Source organism: Harpia harpyja, chromosome 2, assembly GCF_026419915.1.
Source record: "Harpia harpyja isolate bHarHar1 chromosome 2, bHarHar1 primary haplotype, whole genome shotgun sequence".
Lineage (NCBI taxonomy): Eukaryota > Metazoa > Chordata > Aves > Accipitriformes > Accipitridae > Harpia > Harpia harpyja.
The window spans coordinates 36,379,015-36,397,101 of NC_068941.1; the positions used below are offsets into that span (position 1 = coordinate 36,379,015).

At 38.1% G+C, this 18,087-nt stretch overlaps 1 protein-coding gene across 1 annotated transcript in view; it reads right to left on the reverse strand.

Moving 5' to 3' along the window:
- Window positions 1-18,087, reverse strand: part of BMPR1B (bone morphogenetic protein receptor type 1B) — a 259,184-nt gene that overhangs the window by 206,933 nt on the left and 34,164 nt on the right. The gene's annotated exons all lie outside the window — the stretch shown is intronic.

Below are 18,087 nucleotides of genomic sequence, written 5' to 3' on the forward strand. Positions count from 1 at the left end.
TACCGACCTTCAATTTTGGTATGATAGTCAGGTAAAAATATAATGATATCTGGAAAAAAGCCCACTGATAGCATATAGCTAGTTATATATTTACTGCATTATTTCAACAAGTAACACGGTAAATGTTCCTATGAACTGCAGCCCATTGATAGCGAAATATTCAACAATACTATTTTAGAAGGAAAATTACACCTTTACTTATTAGGTCAGCTTCCAAGAGAAAATGGCAATATTGCAACCCATTGTGCAATCTTCGACCACAAAGGTTTCCTTTACATCTTAATAGAGGCCCCAGAAGAATGAGATAATATGATATGCATTACTAAAAATAATTCTAGATGCCCTAATAATTCACATATCTTACAAACCAAGGATCATCTCTCCTCTCTGATGTAACAAACACAAGAACCCAAACACTTCCATGGGAATAGGATTGGATTTGTATGGCAACAGATGTTGTAAGTCTTAGGGTGAGATCAACAGTCTCATAAGCAGCAGAGAGATCGAGATTCATTTATTCTGCAATGTAGCCATAAAAGGTTTACTGAAGTCCTCAGCAAGAGCAGTTTCAGTCAGCTGCAGAGGACTGAAGGCAAGGCTGGAAAATTAATCATAGAGGCTAAAAGCAAGAGAAAAAAAAGAAGGCGCAACAGCTACAGTAGGATGATGATGATGTTGGCGGTGGCTGCTGGAGAATGAACACGTTACATGCTTGTATTGTAAGGAAAAGCCATTTCATGGGTTGAGCAAGAGGCACAAGAGCACAGACACAAGGAGAAACACGAAGACCAGAGCTTTTGCTTCTTTGCTCTTTAATTAACTACTCCATTATCACACTAGAATGTGAAGCAGAAATTATTCATTTAGACAGCTTCCCTAAAATCTTTAAAATGTCACTCCTTATCTTATCTGAAGCAGTTTTACACATATCAACACCAATTCAAGAGTTGAAGAATGGCTCAATTTCATTCCTGTCCCAAACAGTGGCCAAATATTTATCATTTCCTTCACAATACTGGAACAGCTAGAAATTTTGCAAGGGCATAAATCCAACTGACTTGCTGATAATGGCCCGATTCAAGTAGTTGCCCTTGTTCCTACAGCAGGTTTCATACTCTACAGTTGTTATAATCTGTTGTTTGAAAGGAAAAAATAATGTTGTTTGTTATTAAAGAAAATACCTAGGTATAAGTGACACCAATCAGATACTATGCATTTTAAATATGCAACTAGCTTGTAATGGTATAGTTAATTTACAGTGTACATTAGTTTCCCTTTTTCTGGGATAAAAGAAAAACTCCATGCATTTTGTTCATACTAGTTCTGTGAAGATTCATGTGTAGAACAAACTACTGAAGTGAGTTGTGATCATTTGGTTTCGATTCTAATTAACAGAGACTAGATGCTAATGGTGAGTACATCTTCCCCAAAACACCTGTAACATTGACATCTTGGGAGCTCTCATGCATCCGTAATATATATTTCAACTTAGATTAAAAGTCAGAAAAATTACTGCCTTCAATCCCTAAGATTCACTGGAGGGATTTTGAAACTTTCCTTTTTCATTGCTGAACTTCTTCAAAAGGGCCTAAATATTGGGGATTCTGCCCTTTCACATACATCAAGTTGTGCATCTAAGGTCATATCCATTCTGAAATACTAAGTTAAATTGTGTTTAAACATCCTAGAAGTTTGTCTGGTGTTTACACAAAGCTACACGTAGAAAAGGTTTGGTTTAACAACTTACTTTCAATCCACTCTATATCACTGTGTCATCACCAAATTATTAACAGCACACGTTTAACACAGCAACTTTCACCAACGGCAAAATCTTTCTCAAGTTAGTAAACCTTCATCAGCAAACTCTCATGGCCTCTTCCAAACATTCACACAGCTCTGCTTCTCTCTCTCTTCCCCCAGCTCCTATTTGGAGAAGAAGGAGATGCGCAACTCTTGCAACATCACTTTGTGACCAAGCAAATCTGGCCATCGGTAAACCAAGGCTTCACAGGATGACTTGCCTGGCAGCCGCCCAGGCTATGCTGAAGGGTTCCCCACAGTGAGAATCCCACCCAGTAAGGGACATAAGCCTCTGAGTTCAAAGTAATAAGGATCATAATCAAGCACAGCAATTTCAGGATTGAAAACCAAAGTATTATTTATACTTTAATACTAATTTTAATCTAGACTTCAGAGTAGAGTTTAAGTAAACCTTCCCTCCAGAGCAAAGGTTTTAAGTTTATAAGAGAATGGCTTGAGGGATAAAAAGTGATTTCCAGTAACCTATAATGACTTCTGCTTCTATCTGAAGGGTGATCATTTTCCAGTAAACCTAGCTCAATCCTTCGCTCCCAGAAAGCACCATTTGTACCTTCTCACAGGATGTGTGGAGAAGAGGAACAGTAGTACCATCCACAGTCACATGCAACTCAATTCAGATTTCAGCTGCATTCACATCTGAGACAGCAGTGGAAAGCAGACAGAAAATGCCAACTTCATGCCTATGTATGGACAGAGAAAAAAAAATTCTGATCCTGAATAGAAAAGGCAAAGGTCTTAGATAAGCACACCATACAGTTGTTTGAACTTCCCAATTTCTCCTATCAGATACTTCTATAAGGAGTCATAGAATATCTCAAGTTGGAAGGGACCCATGAGGATCATAGACTCCAATTCCCTGCTCCTCGCAGGACTACCTAAAACTAAACCCTATGTCTAAGAGCGTCATCCAGACGCTTCTTGAACTCAGACAGGCTTGGTGCTGTGACTACTTCCCTGGGGAGTCTGTTCCAGTGACTGACCACCCTCGCAGCAAAGAACCTTTTCCTAATGTCCAATCTGAAGTCATTCATAACTGTTTGGCTGTGCCTCTTACACAGTTAAAAGAGGGATGAGGAACTGATTGGGAGGTTACAATTTATGTAAGCAGTTAAATTTTCATGATCTTGTTCTGGAGGAGTTTAAACAGGATGGTTGGTAGCGAAGAATGACAGCTCCTTCCCTTCAGCTCTCACAAAGGAAACTCTCCACTTTGCTGTGCTCAGCAACAGGCAGAAACATAAGGACATTTTCACATGATCTTCCTGTTTTCTAGTATCTCTGGAAGCCATTTTGCTAGTCTTTTTTACTCTTTTTCTCAACTCCATCCTGCAGAGATCAGGGATTGATTTCAAGCAGGTACACCCTACAAGAGAACTTCCCCCATAATCACAGCGCAGCCTCCCCAGCTCAAAATAATAATTTCTACTTACAAACAGCCTTCAAGTATGTGATTTCACTACCTTATTTTTAAAGGATTCTCGAAGAAGAATTTTCCCATGCTAAGCTAGTGTTACATACACAAATGGTGATACATTTCACTACAGACAAGGCAGATCTCCCTTCCTGCTTTAGCCATGGAACTGCATGCAAGCTTCCAGCTTCTAAAAAGCATGTTGTATTATTTGAGAATGCTTTCCACTCTTCTCCTTAATCTATTTTTTTTTTTATTTGTGATCTAGAGGAGGTGCCTAACAAACAAATGTTTCAGCTGGTGTTTGACCATATGTTACCTGTATGGGCTGGGTTAAAATGTAAAGATTTTTCTTAATTTTATTCTCAGAAAGACAGAAAAGCTTAGAATTAGCAAGCAAAACAATGCATAAAAAATAAGCAGTACAATTTATGCTATGCTTTAGCAGACCAATATAGCTGCAATTTGACATCCATGTGTCTGACCTCAGATTGGTACATAACCAATACAGGAGCCAAAGACGTCAACGTCCATAAAACTGTGAAGATGATTCAGTTAGCATTCACTCCAATTTGCATACAAAACACTCATAATCCCGAGCTAATTTATCATTCCTCTTAAACCCTGCAAGAATAGAGACAGAAAGTTGAACTTAACACTGGCTGATACAATCCAGGGTTTCATGAGTAAGCTGATACTATGGCAATAAAAAGCTGGGAAACACTACAGTAACCATAAAAACGTCCTGTTTCATAAAATAAGGAAGCTTTTTGCCACAGCTGATATTTGTTTTGACTTCTTAAATGAAGCTAAATAACACTTTCATCGTCTTCTCACAGCTCTTTCAGGAGTCCACCCGCTCTGACAGCCCATGGCACGAAGCAGACAGAGGACCAAAGGCTCCCCAGCCACTAACAGGAAGGTGCCCTTTCCCCCTCCTGCCATTTGTCAGCCTTGCAGGCAAAAGCTGAGAGAGAAGCACAGATTGCAATAATTACACAGATAGTTTGGGGCTAATTAAACAAATTACTCGGAATCAATAGTATTTAAAATCTCTGAGGAAAACGAATAGATACCATCAGAAAGTTTCTAAGGGACACACATTATAGAAAAAGTCCTACAGCATGAGGAATATGAGATTTCGCTTGATGCAGCCTCCATGAGGCAAAAAAACTGAATGGAAAAGCCTATAAGAAATTTTTTCGTAATGTGTAAACATAACATATATAAATATGTAGTTTGATTGTAGAAATCCAGATAATTCTTCTGGACATCAGTGCCTTCAGTTCTCAAATTATACAACATTATGATAGAATGAAATCAATTTAATGCATTTGCATTTGTCTGTACCTACAGATTTTATCAGGGAAAAATATAACTGCAATACAGACAAGAAACTGAGTAGGCACATGATTCTAATTACAAATAGACAAAAAAATTCATCTGAAACGGAATCAATTCCTCCTGTCCTATTAGACTACATGATTTCATAATAAGACAGAATCACTTAAGATATCACTTTTGTTAAGATCAGGGCAATTTTAAGTTTGCAATTTTAGAGTGACATGTCAGTGAGACAAGCAGAAGGCTCTAAATAAAAAAATAAATCAGAACAGAAGATTCAGCAAAACAGCTGAATTGACATGAACCTTCAGCTGAGGAGAATTGAATCTTTGGAAAGACATGATTCTAGCAGGAAGGTGGCCATCAGTGTCTTCAACTGTGAACTCTTCTACCCCCCCCCCCCCCCGCCCCAGTCAAACACTAGGGGAAATTACAGCACATAGCAGGTAGGATACTGATAATTCACCACCTTAACCATAATTGGCAGATGTGGCTAAATTTTCTCTATAGGTTTCCTAGGTTCCCTATGGCTGCCAGCATTTAGGTTATCAGGAAAAAAACAAGACCCTTTCTTATGACATTCTTAAATTATTACAGAAATAAAACTACTGCTGCTTTGCCATGCACTGAAGGCTCATCTATTTCAATGCACTTCTGTAAGGCCTTATTACTTCCTATTTTCTGTACTTATTGTGCTGCAAATTAGTGCTGTCTGAAAGATTCTCCAAGGTGCTGGCACTAAAAAAACGCAGGTGATCTCCTATGCAATGAACTCCTTGTCTTGGTCATGCTTCCCACATCCACCCATAATACGCTTTCCCTGCCTATGGCTCCGTGCCATTTAGGCATTCACACACTGAGCCTTCTTTGCTCACTATTAGAATGACAAGCACCTATCTAAACAGCCAGTATGAAACCTGATCCACCTGTTTTCAACTGAAATACACCAAAAAAAAAAAAAAATTCAGACTGTCTTTTGGAATAATACATTCAAATACTTTCTCAGTATGAAAAGACTAAACTCCGCCCTTCCAGTCTGAAAAGTCTCTGCAAAGAAAAACAGCAGAATTACATTCCCAGCATTGCAAGGAACACGGGGAATTTAGCTTCGGTATTTGCAGCAACTGTTTCCGTAGCACACAAGTACCACAACTTAGATGCTCAAGGAGTAAAGTTTAATTCATAACTCATGAGACTAGGTCAGGTTTATTCCAGGATTAACGGGATACAACACAATCATAAACAACCGAGATGACAAGGGCTGTCATTGCTTGGCATTGTTAATGGATTCTGGTTTTGGGTTTTTTGAGGTTTTGGGGAAGGTTGTCAGTTTGGGGTCTTTTTTGCTTTATTTTGGTTTTAAAGCAAATTATAGATTTTTCAGATGCATAATTCTTTGATCTTTAAAAGTCTGATAAACAGCTTCAATATATAATTAATAATCCACTTGGCTTCAAGAGATTGTAATGCCTCCCTATCAGCAGAAATGCAGTAACATTGTAGTCGTTCCCACTTACTTCATGGAAAAGATACCAGGAAACTAAACAGATGTAATTACTTAAAACAAATTCAACTTTTAAAGATTTTCTACAAAGTTCGAGTACAAACAAAATGAGACAGTATAAATATCCCTTAAGTTTACATGGCTCTATTGAGACTAATCAGAGTTGTCAATATTAGAATACTGTATTCTAGCCAGTCATGAAATTAATATTTGAGAAATTCTAGTGTTGTTTTTAACTCCGAAGTAAAGGAGAAAAGGCACTACGAAAATCATGTGTGTTGACATTATGAGTCATCTATTTACATTTTTTTAAAGTAACTACCACGATTAGTTTGAGGCACATAAGTTTAAGGGAAGAGTCAGAAAATACATTTCAAAGGACTAAAATCAAGAATTTAACTGTGGCTTCCACCTACACTTAGCAACTGGAAATTCACTTCCAGTCTCAAGCACAGACTGGGCCCCAAAGACCTATTTTGTTCTCTACACACAAACTGGCTGGCATTATTGGTAGAAACGCTGGGCCCGTGTAGCTACATTTTCCATGTGGAGCTGATGGAGGCTGTTATTAGAGATGTTAAAAAGAGCACTAGGCTACAGACCCGTAAAGGAGAGCGCTATGTGCTCCATGAAAATGATGTCAATACCTACACCAAGGCATGTTTGAGAATACAGAACTCAAAACTATAGGATGCCAATGACAAAAGCACGTATGTATATTTGAAGAGCGTTTGACGTATTTGATGCCAGCTCAATAACGTCCCCATAGGGGACTAAGAAAGCTGAAGTACACAAAATCAGATCTGACGAAGTACATGCCGAGAAGCAACAGGTCACTGTCAGTCAGCTTCGCTTTTCTGCGACAGGTGCGTATGTGAGAGTGTCCTTCAGTGCATGTACCTGGCTGATGACATGCAGCATCCAGATGGTCCTCCCAGAGACACCAAGGGCCATGTGTACCCCACCTCCTACAGCTGGCATGCAGCGTGCAAGCAGGATCCCCAGGACAGTGGTCCAAAGAGGAACCGTAAGCCCAACTCCCTTCTCCTTTCTGTATGCACACTCTACATCATAGAATCATAGAATCGTTTAGGTTGGAAAAGACCTTTAAGATCATCGAGTCCGACCATCAACCATGCCTACTAAACCATCTCCATGTCATAATGTGACATGCACCTGAAATAGATAGATAGTCTCCTAACAGACCCATCTTCTCAGCTTAATCTGTAACTCACTGTTCATACGGCACACGCCACAACCATGGAACGCCTACTAAAACAGAAAAATATTTATCCAATTCAGCATCCAATTTGGGGTGTGCCTCTGTAAATTCAAAAATTTTCCATTGAAACAATAGGATTATGACAATCGTGAAATATGTTAAAATTATCTACCCATCCATATGATAGCTCCAATGTGAAAGAAATAGCTATAATGGGACGAGGTTACAAAAAAAAAAAAAGTTACAAAACTTCAACTTTTATTCTCTTTTTTAAAATAAGACTTAAAATATAAATAGATAGTGAGAAACACCCACAGGAGATAGAATTACAGGTCATTTCAGGCTGATGCAGTGAAAAACAAGGAAGCTAAAGTGTTGAGCATAAAAATCAGAGTAATTTCTAAATCCTTCCTTATTTACAACATGATGTGCTATTACCATTTTAAACAAGGAACAAGATCTTTTCTCTCCTATTTTCAGACTTCATACACAAGCGCTCTGCATTTCACATTAAAAAGACCATTCACTGCATACTGTAAATAAAATATGGTGAACTGCCGGCAGGGGGAACATGATGGACAGAGACACAGAACTCCTTTCTGAAAGGACACAACCACATTGCTGTGTTAAGCTACAAGAGAAGTGACAGCCAGATCTTCTCCATTTATGAATAGATTTCATTGCCTTGAAGGAGGGAGAAAAAAAGGGTGGCTTTCCATCGCAACTGGGAACATGGCATATCACGCAATTTCAAACTAGATGGCCAAAAGCAAACGAATACACACGCGAAAACTGGTAACTCAACAAACACTGCTCACTTGATGAAATCTCACAACAGTAGTAAACCATTGGAGTACAAAGTCATTTGTAAACCAAATGGTTCAAATGGAAAAAATGCACCTCACTACAGCACAAAGCAAGTTACTGATTCACTGCAGTAGAAAGTAATTTCTGAATTGAATCTCAGAGCATGTTTCCTTTTGCTTTTGTTTACTTTGGAGTTGAATGTTCTTAAACTACATGGGCTGCATACTAAATATCACAGGGTTTGTGTGTGTATATATTGTGTATGTGTAAATATATATTTGGAAATCATATGAAGATTAGGAATGATTAGAAGCCTTATGCCATGGAAATATTGCATAGGCATGAAGAGTGTATAACATTACTCTTGAATTATTAAGGGTCAGAAGGTCAGCCCACGCAGGCAGACCTTTCCTCAAAACAAGGTTACTGCAGTGACCTCTTCAGAACTGCCTGCCTCCTGGTGTATTTTTTGCCCATCTCTGCTCCAGGTTTTCTGCGTAGTTAGAATTCCACAGATGGTCCCCATCGCCCCCAAAGAAATGCTCTTTCCAGATGAATTCCCCAGAACAGGACTTCATTTCTTAGACAGCAGAGGGATATTTTCCAGATACTCGTGATTCCCAAGAGCACAACAACTGGCTAATACTTAATCATTCTATAATCTTAGAAAATCTGGTAGAAGTTTAAAAACATTTTCACAAGGCACTGATGTTCCAATAAATGCTGGAAGCATTCTGACCAGCATTTGATAACTGTACATTAAAGGACTTGTGTGTCCCCTCTCATCGTTTCAATACACATAGCATATTCTTAATACAGCCTATGCTAATGTAATTCTTTTGAAGTTTTAGTCAACTATTTTAAACGTGGTATTCTAATGTCCTTTAATAAACACACAGAACAGTCAATAGCTCAATACTCTAGACTTCCCTTTCTCTTACTATTTTATTGTATTTGTTGATGTTAATGATTTGCTAAGTTTATTTCCCTCCAACCAAAGCCTGTGTTTCTCAAAGTTCCTTAAAAGTTACTTAAGTAACAACAGACATTATGACACAAAGATAAAAGGAAAGATATTTTAGTATATAAATTCCCAGCTGAAGTGTCACACCTCAACACACACAGCTGTGCCCATAAACCCTCTTCATGCCATCATAGTACTACAACGATGCATACACATACACCCTTTGGCAAAAATTATCCACGTTTATCACACAACATTTGCCTTCAGAATCAACGTTTAGCAATCCTTTTCCAGGATTTCTGCTTGCATCTCTGGTTAAATGCTGTAATTCCAGCATTGTATAGTCATTCTACACAAGGGGCAAAATAGAAATTTCTTTCTTAAAAGAAATTTGGTATAATTAATAACACAATAATTATTATAAAGAAATAAGTTGTATCCTCTCTGTACACAGACAACTCTCATACATGCTAAGTGGACTTACTGAGCATGTCTATCAGGAAAGATATGAGAAATCCTGTAACTCAGATGATACAGAAATGTATACAAGGAAAATCTTTAATTTCCTACATTAGTATAATACCTTAAGGGGAAGTCATCAAAGAGAGGCAAACATTAATAGAATGAGAATAAAGGAAATCTTGATTTAATAATTGATTTTTAATCTCCTTTGCATTTATACTTCACTGACCTTAAAAAAAATAAAATCTCATTTTCACTAGCTGCTGTAACCACTGAAACAAACATTAACTCTAAACCAAATTAAAACAAGATTTTCAAGTAGTGAAATAGCTCACTAATGATACCTTATGTGAGTGGTAAAATGGGTTTACCCAAATGCTCTTTGATTCAAAATGAAGTTTTTGAATAAAGAATTTTCTACGAGACAGGTTTATTCTAATCGTGGATCAGATTTTTAAAGGTTTCAGTTCACTGCCCCAAAGCCTTTCCAGGATCTTCACAGAGGATGAGCATCATCATCTTCACCTTAAAATAGCATTCCATTGAAAAACCAAAAAACCAATAATGAATATATTAAGCCAGCACCTGCTGAGATTTTTAAATGAGCCAGGGTGAGCTATTGCTCCTTGGTAACACCATTGCACATTCCTCCTCACCTGGGTGCAGCCCCCAAATGCTACAGCTAGTAGAGGCTGCAGGAGGAGGGCTGCGAAGCGCTTACTGAAAGTAACCCAACAGAAAGTACTTGAACACCAGTGAAGCCTAGTAAAAACCTGCCTAGTCACTCCCACAGTATCATCTAATAAGATCAGCTGATTTCAAGCTTTCCTCTAATTCTAAATTTAAGTTTTCTGTTAAAGAGCCAGTTTCTGAAAATTAGGATGGTAACTGTTCAACACTTTCTTCAAAGATCAAAATTCAAGTTGCCTCAAAGCTAATGCATTACTCTCTTTTTAAAGAAGAACACCAAATCAATTTTTAAAAGGCAGATCACTTAATTGGATGTTTTACTGAAAAAAATTTTACTAGAATTACCACCAATCTTGAATCTTTAAATAAGATTAAATGCTCTACTTCTACTATACTGCTCCTCATATTTATAAACTTTTTATATTTACCTTTTCAAACAATTTTGGCAATGCAGACAGACAAGTGATTTTTCTTAAGTTTCCCCCACTCCCATTGTAGCTGAATCGGGATTCATCTCAAATGTCTGCAAAATATATTTAGTGTCTGGACTACTAATCCACAGAGGTTTCTTTTTCAACTTGTTTCCTTGGAAGGTGATGGAATCAATTCTATTACTGTTATTTTCAGAAAAATTGATAGAAGTTCAAAGACCACTGTTTTGTTTTAAATAGAGCCAGCCTTTGAAATTCAACTACCTGCCAGTGGTCTAAAATACCTTTTTAAGCAGTTCACATAGCATAGCAAGTAATAAACATAAGGCAAAACTTTAGCAAGTATGAAAAGATAGGAAAACACCCACATGCTCTTACAGCCTGTTTCGACCTACACATACAATATAAATCAAGCATAAGGTAACAGTAGCTTAACTAATTCTATTAATCTCTGTGAGTAAGCGTTTCATTTGGCTATTTTCACATCCTGTAATTATTCCAGAGGAAACACAGGTTAAAGGTTCAACTAGCACTTAAAATGTCTCCTAAAGCATAATTGTATCTACAAGACTTAGCCTGTGGGTAAAATTGGGAAACCTACAACACAAAGCATTTATTTTTCTCAAATACACTGTGGAGTCCAATTATACCAAAGAATTTCTTTTTTATTATTAATACTCAGTTCTATGCAAAGTGTATCTCAAAAGGAAAAGATATCTGCAGCCTGCACAATTTGGGCCATGAAACATTATTACTCAGCTATAATAAATGGTTAATACAGAATCATGAGCTCCCTCTTCAAGTTCATTCAAAGGAAGAATCATAAAAGCATAGTCACAGCTGTCGATTGCTCCATGTTCAGGAGGGGATCAAAACAGGGGATCGCTGCAACAGCACAGGCCTCAAGCGCAGCTCTCTTTGTTAAATGGAAAAATACAGTTTCACACAAATACAAACCACCTATTTGCTTTCTCGTGGCTTGTTTTTGGAACAGAAACTCATTTTCGAAGATGGGAAGAAAGCCCACAAACTGTGCATGCCATGATGTACCTGTTTAGATAAATTACGCTCTCAGGAAAAAAACAAAACAAAACAACTCCATAAATTGAAATTGCCTGGCATACAGTGGGAAAAGGCTGAGAAGAGGTGAGCATTCAAAACAGGCAGGAATTCAAGTCAGGTAGATAATATGCTACAGCAAGAGAATCTTGCAATTCTTATCTAGAGAGTCCTCTGTTCTCCTTCTTCCCATTAAATATGCACGAGTGCTATGTGCAGTATACATTAATTTGAAACAAAAAGATATTCAATTGTATTAATTTGCCATTGGCAACTTATAAGACACATAAATAAAAGGCTATTTGTTTGCCATTATTAACAAGGCTCTGATTTGCCTCAGCTACGGTCTTTCTTTGATTTTTGATTTGAAAGCATTAATGGGAGGTGTTCATAATAAAGTTTGCAGGCACCAATTCAAAGTTTGGGTCCTGAAAAACAACTACTTCACTACTTATTGCAAGTGGTGAAATTGATGGAATCTGGCAAGCAAGTTCCAAGGTTTTAGTTAAAAAAAACCATGCAACTTGAAAAACTCATGAAAGGGACATTAATGTTAAAAAAACCAAGCTCTCAAATTAGTAAATACTAGAATTAAGGCTGTTCATGAAGCATGAATTCAGACCTCTTATATGTATTCAGTGTAATGACTTTGCTCAATATTACAGAGCAAGCCATCTATGCAGCCAAGGAAAGAAAAAAAAAAAACCAAAAAAAACCCCAAAACCCACACAAAACAACAACAAAAAAACCACCTCCAAAACAAACACCAATGGTCCCCATGACCAGGACAATGTTCTAAGCTAAAATTGTTCTTCTCTTCTAAACCTTTATTTTAGTCACAGTTTATCTTGTTTTAGATGATACAAAAGTCTAAGAAATCACTGTACCACCACATATAAAAAGACTGTATAAAAATGTGGAAAGGGAAGTTTCATAAGACACTACATAGCTACTATAGTGTCAAGCCAAAACTTAAATCCAAACTAAAATGATCATAGGTCAAGAATTTTGGTTTACAAAAATTTTTCCATTATTTATTTTAAAAAACATTCCACAGTTTTACTAAAAAGCCCCAAAACCACCCTAACTGGTTTTGACATATTTTTAGAGTTCTCCCAATGTTTTCCTTTCCTTGGCAATTTTTCTTCAGAGTTGCATTAACATCTTGCTCGCCAGCACAGACGGCTAATGGATCTGTATAGGTGTCTGCCAAAGGTGGCAAGCACTAAAAATGCAGGCAACAGAACAAAGCCCAAGATGTTTTATGTTTCGGACACTCTTCCTAACTGTTTTGATCTTCCAGCATCCAGAGCTACCATTAGATCAGAGAGCATCTTAAAAGGATTCCCCAGGTATCTTCTACAAGATAAAACATAAAACTCTATTCAAGAAGATATCTCTTTGCCACTAAGAATAGTTTTCTGATTGTTTCTCACTTAATCCAGTTTATATTGATGACATCTAGGGGATGGAGAGGGAATGGAAATAGCAAAATGTTGTTTTGCCAATTCCAGTGTGAGGAAATGTTCATCACTTTATGAAGCAGCAGATAACTCCAGGGTCTCCCTGACCTTTCAGCACTATGGGGCAATCTTTACACGAGGACTAACTGTTCTCACACAGTTCCTGCACTGTACAAGGTACTAATCTTTTTGTTAACACTTGGCATTCAGGTCTTCTTGTTCTACTTCTGTTTTCCCAAGGAAACTATTCATCACAAACGTAATCCCGGCACAGTGATACAGCACGGGATCCTGTCCCAAACGTAGGTCTGGCTTTTCAGTTCCTTCTTCTTCCTTCTTCAGTATCTTAGTGTCCCCCTAGACTGGAAATCCTTTCATTTTGATGGTAAAATTGGTCATCTTTTATGAGTGACACGTGAAAGGGCCAGGCTTTAGACACTTTGCTTGCTGGCAAGAGTCAAGTTCTGCTGGTTTACAGCAGGAACACCAGAAGCAGGTTGGCTTTAATCATCAGATTTGCCTATGGTAGGCTCAAGATTTCCCTTCCTCTTTCTATTCTAGTACTAGTGATTTGCTACACACTACATAGAGCCACGTTACTGTTGCTGAACACTGGCGAGTCCACTGCAAGCATTCAGTGCTTGGTTTTCCCTCCCGGCCAATGCAAGAGGAACTCCTGGGTCATACTGCAAGTTTGCAAGGGATGAGCTGAAGTCAATGCAGATGATGTGAATTATTCAAGCATTCCAAACATGTCTCTTCTCAACTATCAGTCACTCAATGCATCCAAAGTTAAGTTGTATTTTTGAAGAGAGACGCACATGGTAAAAAGAAAAAGAAGTTTATATGGAATCAGGGTGCATTCAGACACCTCTAGCAATGGACCTTATTCAGCATGCAAAGAATTATAAATTGAATGCTGTTTTTCTTAAAGCATAAGGCATCTGCAAAACTCGCGTAAGAAAAATAGTGTTCAACTGATATATGTAAATATCACAAGCATGCTGATATCCAAAATTCAGGAAACTACAATCAATTAGAAACAAACACTAATCTAAATCAAGGTGCACAATACTGGCGAGACACTTATTAAAACAATATGAAAATGTATGCATAGTCAAATATGAATTTTGCTTTTTGTTGAAGGAAAGTATGACAGCATGCACCTGTTGTTTACAACCACTGCTAATGAAAAGGTGCCAATGCAAACCAACTTGTGAACTCTCCATGCTGCTCAGTAGAAAGAAACTAAGGCCCTGATTCAGCAAGCACCTACTTTTGCTGGAACATGTTACCCACCTTGAAAGTTCAAAGGAACGTCTCACCCGAAATAACCTGTCAGCCTACAGTAACATTTCAACACTTGAGGCTAAATCGGGTACCTGAAAAAATCCACACCAACACTATATACTTTGTGAAGAAGTGTGATGCGTACTTTCAGATGGGGACAGAAGTTCCTTGTTATTTTTGTCACATATGGCCTGTCATAGCTCAGTAACTGCCCACTAGAGTAGCTGTTGCCCAAATTTCTATAGCTGCAATTGGCAGGCAGAGTTTAAACCGATGGCCCATTGCTTTATAAAAGATGCCTGGCGCTGCTGGGCATGGCGTTCTCTGTAAGTAACAAGTTACTTCAGCTTTCGGTTTGAAGGTCCTGCCTAGCAGGACAAGTGTAAACCAGCACCAACTTATAAGCCCTTATCCAGTCTGTCCTATAATTAACTTCCACAAGACCAGCACTCTGTCAAAGGATAGTGCTCAACTTATTTGTGCAATAGGAAACAAAGAAAATAACCACCTGGGAATTAGCTATACAGCTTTCATTCTAATTCCAATTATTGCCAGGAAGGAAAGGGCGGGGTGAGGAAATTAAACACTTATATGTAGTTATCAGTGCTTTGGAAACATGAATTTATCTGGAAGCATCAAATCTCAAATCCCAATCAATGGTCTTCGCCAAAACACGCAGAATTCCAACAAAGCAAGAAAATCGCCAGCTTTTCTCACTACAACCCCATCTGGGACCTAGCGGTGGGTGCAAAGCAACCCTGGCCATCTGCAGCCAGCCTCCATGCGACCTGGTGCTCTGCCCTCATCCCCAACCCACCTTTGCAGCTGCAACACCATGCTTCCCTGCAGCGCCCGTAGTTGCTGTAGCTGCTCCTGATGTAAACCCAAGAATACCTTTGAGCTCTAGAGATTAGTTAAGTATTAGCGTTTTCAAAATGCATCTGGCCGAGAAGGGAAAAGAGAAACCTGCTAGACCTGTTCACCTCTGCTTATCTTAAATCCCCCGATCACTGGTAATTTATTTAGCGTCTTAAAACATATGTGTGTTTTTCAGACTTCTTCTGTACAATCTGCAATTATAAAACCAGATTTCATAAGGTAATTTTATGGATCCAATAAAAGCAAGCATCTGGTATCTTCTTAGATTTCATTTTTCAGAAGAGACCTGCTCATCTGTGAGAGTATTTCCCATAATATTGTTCTTTGCAGAATACTTAACTGTATATGGTTTGATTTACAGAGTACCTTCCAGTTACAATGTTACCTCATCATATGGAGATGCAAGCCCCATGCATCTAAGCCTACAGTCTCTTATTACACTGGTGAAACTCCACTACAAAACAAAACAAAAAAAAAAATCAGGCCAGATATTGCTACATGGACACACAGCAGCAGAGTTACAGCAAGCACACTTCACTGACAAGGTTTTTCTAAGAAACAGAAATGACAAAGGCAGTCATGTTAGACAGCAATTAGTGGTATTAAGCAGGAAATTCAGGACTGAAGTAGGTGGCTTACGACAGGCAAAAATGCCTTTCTCTACAGCTGGTAGCGAACATCTTTGAACTCCGAGTCTCACAGCCTCATCTGGCAATAAAAACGGCCTAGGCAAGCTTGGGGGCAAGAGGCTGGGATGTATCTCTAACCCCCATAGCCCAACAGTGGTGGGTGCTGGGAGGGTCAATGGGGAATGGTCACTGATGGGGCCAGGCTTGTTTGTCCTCCCTGTGGCGCATCCTCCACAGCTGCCATCAGGGACAGGTTCCTGAGCGAGACCCACTGCTGTCCTGACTGTTCTTAGCAGCCACTATTATTGTTATTAGTTAATCAAATAAAAGCAAAACATGATTGTCAGGCTGAAGTGTTCAATGTTTGAGAACAATTTGTTTGGTTTTGGCCACTTCTCAATACGTACATACAGAAAATTTCAGTCCCACAAACACAAAATCACTGTATTCCGTTTTTGATAGTTCCTCATGCTTTAAAATTGATTTTTCATTTTGTTTCCTTCATATTGTGTAAATGCACACACAAACTGTCACACATGCATATAAATGATACAGAATTGTGAAACAAAGACAAATAAGTACTTAACTTTTAAAAATCTTGATCTTGCCTTGCCTGCATCTATAAATGTTGCAAAGTGAAAAAAGACTCAGTATTTGTCTACATCAGCTAAAACATTCAACATATATTCTAGAACATATCATGGCATTAAGCACACCATATATCAAACAAATAAATCAAAGGCATAATATTTTATTTAACTACATCAGTTAGTATTTCTGGATAAGAATGTGTCTTCTATGGTGGGTGAAGGGATAATTTAGCTGTTGCTGTTAGCTCACCTTCTGGTAACTTCCAGATACCACATCATATGACTTAAAATGATCCTCAATAGGTTATCATCAATTTGACATTTACACTGGTACCATCAGTGTTAATTCTCAGTTCTCATTCTGATGGACAAGGATTTTAACCTAATAATTACAAGAGTAAATAGGCTACTAGTACTAATTATTAAAGTAATTATTATTTTAATTAATATTAATTTTATATTAAATGTAATTATTATAAGAGTGATTATTAGTACTACTAGTACAACTGGTCTTTGCAACTCTAGAGGCTAGACCTGATTTTGTATTATGTAAATGATATGTTTTCTGTGTATTTCTCACCTTTATAACAGGTTTGTTTTTTTCTAAAGACTGGCGGTTCAATAGCTGAATTTGAAACATGTGTCCCCGTTGTTTTTACTCAGCTGGGTGAATAAATCCTGGCTCCACAGAGAACAGAAGAATTCTATTTCTTCATTAGAAACTTCCTCTGCGATACAGAAAGTCCTTTTTAAAATACTGCCAGGTACTAAAAACAGATTTAGCATTTTCTTAAAACAGGAAGACTTGTAGTAGGAGATGAGCTCCCCATTATCCATCTGTTTCCAGTTGGTTTTATTTATATTACCAAACTTTCCAGATGTCATGCTCTTCATCTTTTGTCCCTGTGGAATGATAAACTATGTTCCTCTTACAAGCTCTTTATATCTACCCTTATATTTAAACATTAAAAGTAATTTTTAAATGAGAGGTGTTAAATTCTGATTTTCTGTAGAGATTTCCAAGACCAACATTCACCAATTCCCTCTTGCAAACTACCTAGCAGAGAAAGAAAAGGATGGAGTGCACTTCTGGGTGCGGGGATGTGGGTGTTGGGGGGCAGCAGCATGGGGTTAAGTTAGCTGGAAATAAAACTAGAGGTAGTCTTGCCTCCAGTGAGCCATTTATATATATTGAAAGGAGAGGAAGCAAAGAACAAAACAAATGCCAGACCTGCAGGTGTGCTAACAAATTAAAACTGGAGCAGGAAAAGAAAAAAATCTGCTATATACTTTCAACCTCTGCCTCACCTCAGCAATCGCTATGATGTAACCTTTATTCTAAGGAGAATTGCATGCAGTCAGTCTTACCCATAAACATGCAGCAGATGTCTGCACAGGTTGGCATGACTCTGCTGCTGCCCCTAACCAGTGCCAGCTGGCGCTGATTACAGGAGCCCTGAAACTGTCCTAAGCTATTAAAAGGTGGAGAAAGGAAAAGAACTGGCTCTTTGCTTGACCACA